This window comes from Stegodyphus dumicola, chromosome X2 (assembly GCF_044657685.1).
Source record: "Stegodyphus dumicola isolate Sdum_Otavi_A_Nest chromosome X2, ASM4465768v1".
NCBI classification, from domain to species: domain Eukaryota; kingdom Metazoa; phylum Arthropoda; class Arachnida; order Araneae; family Eresidae; genus Stegodyphus; species Stegodyphus dumicola.
This window is the reverse complement of record NC_140781.1, coordinates 205,938,701-205,951,318: the sequence shown is the minus strand read 5'-3', so window position 1 is coordinate 205,951,318 and position 12,618 is coordinate 205,938,701. Positions and strand designations below refer to the sequence as shown.

At 34.5% G+C, this 12,618-nt stretch overlaps 1 long non-coding RNA gene across 1 annotated transcript in view; it reads left to right on the top strand.

Annotated features, from left to right (window-relative positions):
- LOC146993026 (uncharacterized) overlaps positions 1-12,618 on the top strand; it is a 280,544-nt gene that overhangs the window by 96,931 nt on the left and 170,995 nt on the right. The window lies entirely within an intron of this gene.

The following is a 12,618-nucleotide window of genomic DNA, read 5'->3' as shown; positions in this document are numbered from 1 at the left end:
GCAGTAGATTCTTCATTAACTGTTGACAATGTCTTTTATTCAAAAGTTCATTTACGAACGATTCAATAAAAGCTTCGGAAAGTGTAACATTCCATGAAGTGCAAATTCATGAAAGTGTAACTTTTAAAAGTAAGCAAAAAAAGGCAAGGCATTTAGTTTCGCGTAGATGTTTTCGAGGATACTTTTTCCTTTCGGGATTTAAAAAAAAATCTGCAGAATGTTTTTGCTTCTGAAAAAGAGGGAACTTGTGGCTGGTAGCCTTCAAAATTGGTGGCGTTATTTAAAATCTACATCAAACTAAGATTGTTTTTGGAGGAAAGGCTAATTTTAAATGGTTAACTGAAATCATTTAATCCTTACTTTAAAACTTTTGCAATTTAGACTTTATTTGGTGACATTTCTTCAATTTAAAAGATTAATTCTAATACAAACGAGCGGCAATTCGATAACAATATCCGAATAACCGCAATCGCATTAAGCGGCGTCTTCTGTAAACGTCATCGAATATATTTTCGAGGAATTCATAAACTTCGTATAACAGATCGCCGTATGTAGATTGAAACACTTATAATATTGCTTATAATGCGCACAACAAGGAATAAACAATACTCGTTCACTAGTTAAAAACAGGCAAAAAAGCTTTTTACACAACAAAACTGTTAGTTAAGGTCAGATTTACTGTTGGTTGTCAATAATGGTTTCTTATTTTGACTATTATATTTGGCTAATCTTTGGAATATGCAAACAGGTAGTTTGGCGACATTTTGGTAAGGTGACAAAGGTTACTAGGTAGGACTTTAGTACACAGTTCGAATCACAGATTATTTTGTCTCAGAGAAATGAGAGATCATGAGACATGTCATGTGACGTTTTCCGGAAAATTCCGATCGTGATTTGAGCTAATAAGCACTTAGAGAAACAATTTCGCTGCTGAAGTGCAGAATCGCCGACTTATTTCTTTGGCGCTTTTTACAAGAGTAAGAAGAATTGGATTTTTGTCAATTTTCTTTGACTTTTGAAGTGAAAATAAATCGATGTGTACATTGATAAAGTCAAGCGTGTGTGCAATGCCATTTTTGTGCAATTCTGGGATGTTTTTTTAAGTGAAAATAGGTCGACGTGTACATGGATACAGCGTATGTGCACTTCTTAAAAAGGCGCGAAGCAGTGGGCGATTCTGCACTTTCTCCCAATTTCGCATCTAATCTTCGTCATGAATAAGCACTTTTGGTTCCATAAAAGTTCTAGCATAAGCGTAATTTGGCTAGCAGATTGTTGGAAAAATGTTGATAAAAAAAAAAGCCTTATCTTTGTGAAAACAAAATGGCGTCCAAAAAAAGAAACTAGCAGGGTTTCTTTTTTTAGGTTTTTCTTTTTTTAGCAGGGTTTCTTATTCTTGCTGTAGCAGGGTTGGTCGCCAAATTTTCGCCAAAAAATTGCTAAGTTACCATAATCCGAAGATTCACCTTATATTTTATCACTTCAGTGTATAAATTTTAAAATATTTGACGGTACTTTTCTGCTAACGGAGTGCCACTTGAAGTCAGACATAATTACATTATTGAGATTACGGCAATGCATACTAGGGCTATCTGCTTGAAGGGAGGGATGCCTTCGTGGAGGACTTTCTAAGGGAAACTGGCTCGTATACGCGTTACACATGGGGAAAACCACGAAAACGCCCATGCAGCCGGCAAGTTCGCTGAATTAGAACCTCGGACCGAACTACCAATGTTTAGTGATTTTACCGCTCGACCGCTGGTGGGCGAGTCAAATATAAACGTCGGTGTGAAACCTAACCAGATGAAAGCAACTTAATGATACGTAAAGCTTCATGAAAAACGAAATTGTAATAACAGTAATTTATAATATAACACAATATCTATATAATGTTTAATGTGTGTAGATCAGAAGCTGAGCAATTCTCTGACTGAGATCTATTGATATATTATTCTTCCCGTATACAGAACGATCTCTTTTTGCTTAAGGGCATCATGTAATTACATAAATTAGGCGAAAACTTAAGATTCTATTTTTACTTCCATGTACGAAGTAAAAAGGAAGTATTGTAATCGCGAAAAGTTTCAGGCAGCATATTTCAACGAAAATATCCATTTTGACCGCTATCGAATGCAATTTAATGATGTTTTTGCGTGATATCTGTACGTAAGAACGGAATAAAAGACTCGTTTCCACCAAAAAAATTATAAAACTGCGTTAAAATTAATTCTGAAGATAATTTTTCGTGGCGTCTGTACGAACGTACGTACGTACGTATCTCGCATAACTCAAAAAGGAGTAGAACTAAAAATGGTTGAATTATGTTGTTTTTATCTTCCGGTTAAGGTTTTTATGCCTTTAGTAAATCTGTATGCAATATTTTTAGAATTATCAACAATTTTAAAGTTGTATAAGTGCCGCTAAGCCTTTATTTTCATGGCGGCCATTGATTGTTTACATTTGAAACAGCAAACTAGTGGATTTGTTGCCAATCTAGAGAAACTTAGCCTTGCAACAACAAAGATAACGCCTTCATTTATTATTGCCAATTAAATCATGCTTAATCCTTTCTGGAATTTTTTCGAGGAAATAAGTGTTTAAGATTTACTTCGTAATTTTTAATATAGATATTTTGAGTTTTTATGTATTTTTGCCTTCTCGTGAAGTGAGAACTAATTAATTGAATGAGAAATACTCAATCGTCTGTGAAAAACTGTTTCTTTCTTGTTTTGTTTGCTTAATTTCTTTTATACATCATTCTAGCTTTATTATAGTATTTGTATAGAACATGTGGCAACGATTAGATAATTCTATTCTTTAAATGATATAAATTTTGTGCTTTATGAGTTATAATATGAACGAAGTGTAATACTGTTAAGTGAATCTAGCGCCAGAATGTCCGTATGGTAAACACATACTACAGTGAATTTTAAAGAATGCATGTATTCTATTGTGGTTTATGCGGTATCGGTGAAAAATATTTAATTTAATCCAATAAGTTTAAACGAAATGCAAGAAAAAATGCGTATAATTTAATATTCCGTACAAGGAAGTCATGTGGTGTACACATCAGATTTTTTCTTTTGACAAAAAGGAAGGTTTTATATTATATCACCAGTGAAGAGATAAAAATTTGTAAATGTATATATGTAGTAGCAAATTTATACAAAAGTTGGTGTTTATATGTTTGAGTTATACTCACAATGATATTTATTGATTTTGTACGACTCTGCTCACTTATGTTTTATTCAATTATTGTGCAATATGAGACTTAATTTTATATACAGGGTGATTATAATTAAAGTTTAAGTTTCAAAACGCTATAAAAAAAGAACCACTGATGAAAATGATGTGAAATTTGAAAGGAATGTTATTGAAGAAGGCGGAAAGCGTATGGCAGAAGAAAAAATTTAGTTTCAAAAGTTAGCAACAGATGGCGCTGTAAGCAGCAGAATCAGGACGAGAAACGAGAAATGATTCGTAAAACAACGGCTAAGGTGGATGTTACACATTAAAACGCATTGACAAGTTAGACTTGTTGAATAATTTTATTTGCATGACTGTACATATCACATCGAAAGGGACAAATCGGTTTCAAGAGTTTTGCGGCGACATACCGCATAAGAACCATTCATCAAAGAAGTTCGTAACTGTCGCGAGACTGGCGCAAAACATGTTCAATATGGTGTCCACCGTAGTGTGCAACAAGTTGAAAGCGACAAACAGCATGTTCCACAACTGATCGCAATGTCTCCGGGGTGATGTTCAGAATGTGTTGCGAAATGCGTGCCTTTAATTCCGCTAAATTTGCAATTGGAGCGCGGAACACAACATCCTTCAGATATCCCCACAGCCAGAAATCACACGGAGTAAGATCAGGCGATCGGAACGGCCAGCTTGTAGGGAAATGACGGCTGATAATTCGAGCATTTCCGAAATGGAGCCTCAGCAACTGCTTCACGGGATGTGCAATGTGCGGAGGAGCGCCATCTTGCATAAAAATGATTTCATCCACACATCCACGTGGTTGCGCAAAAGAGACGCATACCTCTGACCAGTGACGGTTGCGGTAACAGGACCGGAAGCACCCGTCTGCTCGAAAAAATATGGTTGTAGGATGAATGATGCCGTAAAGCCACACCATACCGTGACCTTTTCAGGATGAAGTGGTACGGGGTGCGTTGCCAATGGATTTTCTGTTGCCCATATTTGACAATTCTGGGTATTCACGTATCCTGTCAGATGGAAATGGGCTTCATCTGTCCACAAAATTTTCCACGGCCATTCATTATCCACTTCCATGCGAGCCAGGAATTCTAACGCAAACGTCTCCCTAGCTGTCAGGTCAGACGGAAGCAACTCCTGCACATGGCCAATTTTGTACGGATAGCATTGCAGAATGTTTCGTACAATTTTCAGCACCGTGCTCGTAGTCCTGTCCAATGTTCGGGCAATTCCTCGTGCACTGCACGGTTGCACACCACCGGCCGACCCCTCCTGTAATGCTGTGGCCACTTCTTCAACTACCGTCGAATGCACTCGCTTTCTCCCTCTACCAGATTGCACATCAAACGAACCTGTCGTTTCAAATTTTTGCATCATTTTCTTTAGACCTACGACACTCATTGGACCAACGCCTTCTTTTATACCCTTCAGTGTCCTGAATTTTTGCAGAGCTACTCTTGCACAATCATCATTCTTGTAATACAGCTTTACCAGCAGAGCGCGGTCCTGCAGTGAAACACCCATGGCGAACGTCTAAGACGCGAAATGAGGAACAGCCGATCCGAACAAGTATGGCTGGAGAAGCGCGCGAAGCGCGCTGTTTCCAGCTCATAAGGAGAGCCCAGTAGGCAAATGACGGTAGGAAGTCTGACGTGGTAGGAGTTAAGAGAATGAGGTGAAGAGGAACAGCTTGGTACCTGGCGGCTTTATAACACTGAAATTTAACTGATATTTTAATTTACGTCTTCTTCCGCTTGCAGCGCCATCTGTTGCTAACTTTTGAAACTAATTTTTTTCTTCTGCCATACGCTTTCCGCCTTCTTCAATAACATTCCTTTCAAATTTGACGTCATTTTCATGAGTGGTTCTTTTTTTATAGCGTTTTGAAACTTAAACTTTAATTATAATCACCCTGTATATTTATAGTGTGCTTTGTATAATTTCCAATTTCTGGATTATTTTTGAATTTTATGCTTTTAACTAGCTTGAAACATATCGAGTGTTGTACGAATGCGCATTGCAGTTGTATAATGACTTGGAGGACAAATCAAGATATACCTTGTTAGGAAAATTTCGATAATATTTAGCAATTTCTTGCCGAATGGGCGTTACTTTGAATGTTTCTTAAAATGAATTTTTTACTAGAATACCGTTTTTAAATTAAGAGTCACTCACCAAAGATGTTACCAAGACAGAATTAATTTGTTTCGTACTTACGCATTATCCTGTCGACAATACATTAGTCGCCATGCAGTGCGATTTAGCGCCAATTATGGATATGCATGATATAAACATGTCGCTTTTTTCTCTTGTAACTCCAGTTAATTCTCTACATGCCCCGTTAGGTTTTTATGAACAAGGATATAAATTAACTTTTATTATTATTATATACATATTTTTTGCATTTATAAAATGAGTAAAATTTGGGACCTGCTTTCTACAGATGAGTAACCGGTAGTTATTACCGGTAGGTGATTATTTTGAAAGTTATAGTGCCTTGCCACCAATAAAATTGTGTATTAGTGGACATGATATTGTCTGCTGAATACGGTGGATAAAAAAAATTACAGACTGCAGGAATTGCCTGCGAGAAATTTGCACTCATCGCGTTTTAAACGGAGCTTCTGCAAAATAAGAGTGTCAATAGTATACGCATTTAAAGTTAGGCAAAAAAAAACAAGCTTATTAAATGCATCACTTAAATATACAGCAGGTAGACATTTTTACACACATACAACATTTATCAGAATGACATGTGTACAAAATTTTATGGCTGGCAAGGTGAGATACTGATATAGTTCTTTATCAAGAATAATGTATACATGAAATATAATTACTGAATTTCATGTGATAACTCAGCACAAAGTTTACATGAAATTTAGGATACAATTTTACAAACGGCATAAACTATGCGATAATAAAAGAAACATCACAAAAAGTATTGGCGATAATTTTACTGCACAAACACATGCACATTCCGCAATTCATTTTGTATTTATACAATCAGTTGATCGTCAATAAGTGACAGTGAAATAAAAATACACATACTGAAGAAATACGAAGAGTAATTTTTCTAACATTCTATGAAAAAATACGAAGCTGAACTTACCTCACCAACAACACTCTCCTGGGCCCGGAATTCATTAATCTTGACAATAATTAATTATCCATTGTCTATATTGTATGTAAATCGAACGCATTGCTTCGATGACATACGCTTCAGCTAAAACTGACGCAAAACCTTCCGCCATGTTTATTGCCGGAAATATAATCATCTGTTTATTTAACAAGAAGGGTCAGATCTGTCCTTACATTAACATCCGTCTCATCAATTTAACGGTCAAATTTAACGCTAGCTTTGATGAGAATACCAATACTTGCGATTTAACTACTTGTTATGTCAGAGTACCACATGATTCCGTAAAAATCACTTAACGCTGTGGTTAGAAACGTCATGAATCGGGCCCTAAAGCTGTGTTTCCCAAACATTTATGTTTACAGCCCGCTTTTAGAAACGCAAAGAAACGCATTTTTACAGAAAATATATAAGCATATAAAACAGCATAAATGGGGTTGGATTACTTGTATGTTAATGAAATTAGCAGTAATTGCACTGTCATTTTAGCTAAATGAATAATAAAACAAAAATAAGGACGTGTGTTTCCGGTCATCCGTAAAGCATTCTGCAAAGCATAAGATAATATTTATTTTTCAAATGTAATCATTTAGCTCGGGGGTATAAAAGAAGTCTCTTGCAAATCGCAATATATTTGTCACCCAACTTTAGCAAACAAGTTATTTAAAAGAAATGCATTGCCACTAGCCAAATTAAATATTTACGCCGACCACGCAGCAGATTTTTCTCATTCAACAAAGCGCAGGAATTTTAATTTTCCTTTCAAATTAATTCTTATATTTTTCACAAACTAAGCGATTTAGAAAAAAGCCGAAATTCATATAAATTATCTGAACCTATGAAATAACACTAACCGAATTTATTAGAATCATCTGTACATATAAAAATCGGTGCCCGTTTTTCTTTGTTGTGTAATTTGTACAAATGTACACTTTTATTCCGATCTGGCTGAAATTGTGCGCTCTTGACTATCAAAATAACAAGAAAGCCACCGTCTACACATAAGATTTGGAAAACTCGCCATACAATTGCTCTCACATCACCGGTCTCAGGTTCGCGTTGCCATAGTTGCGCTCCCGCTATGAGTGAACGCCATACATACTAAGTAAGTTCTAGTTGCTTTTTTACAAAAATAGGTATTCACATTTCTACACAGCCTTAATTTTTAAGTGACGCCACTAATATTAACACCAGTGTTGTATTCCCGCTGCCAGTTCCTATTAAAACATTTATCAGAACTACTATTTCGCCTAATTGATTTGGCACACATGTGAGTGTTCCGAGTAGAACAATGAGTTTACTTTAAACTATGTTCTTTGAAACTGTAGAAGATATGACACAGATAAGAAGGGTACAATTACCCTTTATTTTCCCCAGTTTACTGCTATTCCGGCATTTCGGGATACAAACTAATTGACTGCAATGCCTATTCCAGGAGACCAAGCGAGTTTAGTTATTATAATATTTTTTACGTGTTCAAAGGATGTATGCCTAACGGAAGGATGGTATGCGTAAATAATTGCTCCAACTGAGTGCAAAAAAATTACTCCAACTGGGATGGAAAAAAAATTGCCCCAACTGGGGTGGAAAAAAATTGCCCCAACTGGGGTGGGAAAAATTGCCCCAACTGGTGTGGGAAAAAAATTGCACCAACTGGTGTGGGAAAAAAATTGCCCCAACTGGGGTGGGAAAAAATTGCCCCAACTGGGGTGGGAAAAAATTGCCCCAACTGGGGTGGGGAAAAATTGCCCCAACTGGGGTGGGGAAAAATTGCCCCAACTGGGGTGGGGAAAAATTGCCCCAACTGGGGTGGGAAAAAATTGCCCCAACTGGGGTGGGAAAAAATTGCCCCAACTGGGGTGGGAAAAAATTACCCCAACTGTGTGCAAAAAAAATTGCCCATTGGAGATTATGGTGAAGAGTCGCTAATCGTAAAAATAGTTTAATCGTAATGAAGCATCAAAGTAAGCACACGGATATAAAATGTACAATAATTTTATATAGACATACGCTATTCTGGAATGTACGCATTACAACTATTTATTATAATTTAAAGGTAATTCAGAGTATACACCTTATTTTTTAATTATTTATATAGTAAGAAGTTAACAGATAGCTTCAGATCATGTACTATTTCAGTGAAAAGTTTTCAAAATATTTCTATCGGTTGTACTGAGCCAAAAAATAATTTAGTATCCCCTATCAAAGATGTAATTAACATAGTAATACACCGTGATCTAAAATTTGTATATCTCTTTTCACGGCATTGGAGTAAAAATATTACTTAAAGAGATTAAATTTTACATACTGAAGAATTTTTAAATTATTAAATAACTGTTTTTAGGAAATCTTAAACAATAAAAGTTTAAATAATGCAGATTTTGATCTCTGTGCAGTATTTGCATTGCAGATATTCAAAGACATTCTAAAATTATTAGGCCAAAAAAGAAAAAAAAAGTCTTACTGTGGCATAGATTTTGAATGAAACTCAAACCCAAAGTTGCCTTTTTGACTAATTTTAATATTACACAGGTGTGTTTCTCTTCACTTTCATTTGCATTCTAAATTTCATTGGTGTTAACATTAAGAAACTAGTAATTGAATTAAGTGCATTGCAGCAATTTACATTTTTAGTGTTAGAGAAACTTCAATTTTTGAAATGAAAATAATGAAATTTTTGATAAAGCTATTGATCAAATCAATCTGTTTATTATAAATAAAAGAGACACAGACATCCTAAAATATATTTTAACAGCACACAAAAAATAATAACTCTCATAATCACAATATATACTTAAGAAAACGTTCAGTTCTGTATATCAAGGATAAAATTTGAAAACTTGCAATGGCTGAATATAAATAATATATCCATCATACGTGCCCACAATGCTAAGTAGAATGAGGAATATACACAATTTTAGATATACGTATATGCATTTAAAGTTAGGCAAAAAAACAAGCTTATTAAATGCATCACTTAAATATACAGCAGGTAGACATTTTTACACACATACAACATTTATCAGAATGACATGTGTACAAAATGTTATGGCTGGCAACGTGAGATACTGATATAGTTCTTTATCAAGAATAATGTATACATGAAATAAAATTACTGAATTTCACAAAACAATATTATCACTATTAAGCACACATACATATGAGTGCCATCTTGATACATTACCTACATGACATAAATCCATGTGTAGCATTTTCATTCCAGATTAATCAGAAGAAAGTAGAATAAAGAATTAAGTCAGTTTCTGGACTTCAGTGTCTTTTTGCTGAGTTTGACTAAAAGTAAACTTTCAGTTTGGTGCACCGAATAATCTGCCTTCTTGTCCGCTGGCCGAATTGCTTGTTTCCGCTCTGAAACTCTAATTTTAATTGTAAAAACTGTTTCTTTTAACTGTATTTGATGTTTTATGTTTTCTGTATTTTACAATTTTTAATGAAGATGATTTGACTTGCCGCGAGGCGAGAACCGAATTAATTGAACGAGAAATGTATGTCTAATGAAATTCGTGGAAATAAAGTGGAAATAAATGAAATGCAGCAAAAATGTGCATAATTTAATAGGCTGTACATGGAAGTCATCTGTATTTGATGTATTTCATGTAATGCGCACATTTTTACTTGGATTTTTACTTCCTTGTGCAAAGTAAAAAGGAAGCATTGTAATCGCAAAAAGTTTCAGGCAGCATATTTCAACGAAAATATCCATTTTGACAGCTTTCGAATGCAATTTAACGATGATTTTGCTTTATATCTGTACGTAAGGACAGAATAAAAGACTCTTTTCCTCCAAAAAAAAATTATAAAACTGCTTTAAAATGAATTCTGAAGAGAATTTTTCGTAGCTTGTGTACGTACGTATCTCGCATAACTCAAAAACGAGTAGCCTCAGAACATTGAAATTTTGTATATAGGACTACAACATGTAGATGTGCACCTCGTATTTTGCTTGCGATTGGCTGCGCCAATCGTATATAAATATATTTATATATATATCCACTCTGTTACCCGGCTCAGTGATCTCAGTTTCTTTGCTCTTATATGTTTGTAAATTTGCAACATTTTTTGCTTTACAAATGATTGAATTATGTTGTTCTTATCTTCCGGTTAAGGTTTTTATGCCTTCAGTAAATCTGTATGCAATTCGCAACAACAAAGATAAAGCCTTCATTTATTATTGCGAATTAAATCATGCTTAATCCTTTCTGGAATATTTTCGAGGAAATATGTGTTTAAGATTTACTTCGTAATTTTTAATGCAGATATTTTATGTATTTTTGCCTTGTCGCGAAGTGAGAACTGAATTAATTGAATGAGAAATACTGAATCGTCTGTGAAAAACTGTTTCTTTTTTGTTTTGTTTGCTTAATTTCTTTTATACATCGTTCTAGGTTTATTATAGTATTTGAATAGAACCTGTGGCAACGATTAGATAATTCTTTAAATGATATAAATTTTGTGCATTCTGAGTTTTAATATGAACTGTTAAGTGAACCTAGCGCCAGAGTGTCGCTATGGTAAACCTCTTGGTTGCGTGCAAGTTGAGGGCGCGCAACTCTACAAACAAATAGAGTGAATTTTAAAGAATGCATTTATTCTGTTGTGGTTTATGCGCTGTCGGCGAAGTAGATTTAATTCAATCCAATAAGTTTAAACAAAATGCAAGAAAAAATGCGTATAATTGAATATTCCGTATAAGGAAGTCATGTCTTGTACACATCAGATTTTTTTTAATAGACCAACTACCATTTTTGCATACATTTTGTGTGATCAGATATGTTCAATGATGCTGAAAAGCGAATGAAAATTTGCCGACTAGTGGCTAAGACGCTAAAGCTGCGGAACGATGGCCGAATTGCATTTCCGCAGTTGAATGCTTTGACTGTATAGAGGAGTCATGGTTTTCCTATATGGTAACGAAGTGCAATGTGGTTTCAAAGGCAGTTAAAACAGTCTCCTTTACTTTGCAATGTATTGGCACTTTTCATCATTCCTGTATCTTTAAAATTTATCAAGTTGAATCTTTCACTCAATCAATTTTAATTAAACGGCAGAATTAAGTGTTCTACAGAAATTATGAATATGTAAATCTCAACAGAAAAATAACAAAAGTCATGTCAAGAGAAAATAACATCGTTATCGTTTCCGGACTCACATTAAATTCAATCACTTTTAGCAGATAAAATTAGAAATATTATAACCCCTGTGTAATGATTATCATAGAACAAATATGTAAACACAAACAGTTAATTATATTATAAGTTAATATCATATCTGTTTAATATATGACACAACTTGTGATTACTTACGTTTAGATATATCACAGTCAGAAAGAGAAATTTAAATTATTCTCACTTTTTTAAACCCTTATAATTCTTAAAAGGGTTCTAAAAATTACCTGATAGCATTGATTATTGAAATTAACAAGGTTTAAAAGAAAATATAAACTAGTAAATATGCTTACAACTTCTTGAAGGTTTAAGCTATCTTAAAGTCGGCAAATGGTAATTCTCTGAGTAAATGCTGATTAGGTTCACGTTTCGCTATGTTGCCCAGCTAATTGCTCGTTTTATAGCATCAGCTCTCCTCCGAACATGCTGTTATATTCATTCAGGTGGCTTTTCAATATTTTTTCTTCATATTCTGAAATTAGAATAACATGAGCACTCCCGACTTTGTTTTTCATTTTCGACTCGTCCCTACAAGGCCATGAGGCATTTGTTCCCCCCAATTATTCTGAATAGAAAAAGCTACTTTTCTTACGTAACTGCATGTTGAGGGGAAGTTTATTGTGAGTTGGTAGAGGGTAGGTATTCTCCGTTCACTTGGCAAAACATTTTGTTATGCAAAAATAAAATTCTTAGCTAACATGTTTATGAAGTTCCTGTTAATATAAAACAGATATATCTACATTTTAATGCATTATATTATTATATTTATCCCGGAAATCAAGATATAATATGACAGTTCATCCAAAGAATGATACAAAGGTTTATGACTGAATATTGGAAAATGAAATTCTTCGTTTGTTTATATATAAATCTTTTCAAAGTGGTTCCAAAAATGTGTGAACACTCTGAGCAGTATGTAGGTAGTAATAAAAGGACGAGCAATTGGCTAGAAAGAATTCTATTTACTGTAAATGTGTTTCACTGCATTACAAAGCTACAGGCAGGAAAACTGTCCATTGCTAAACTAACTATGGTTGAGGATATAATTCATGAAGTCATTATATACATGCG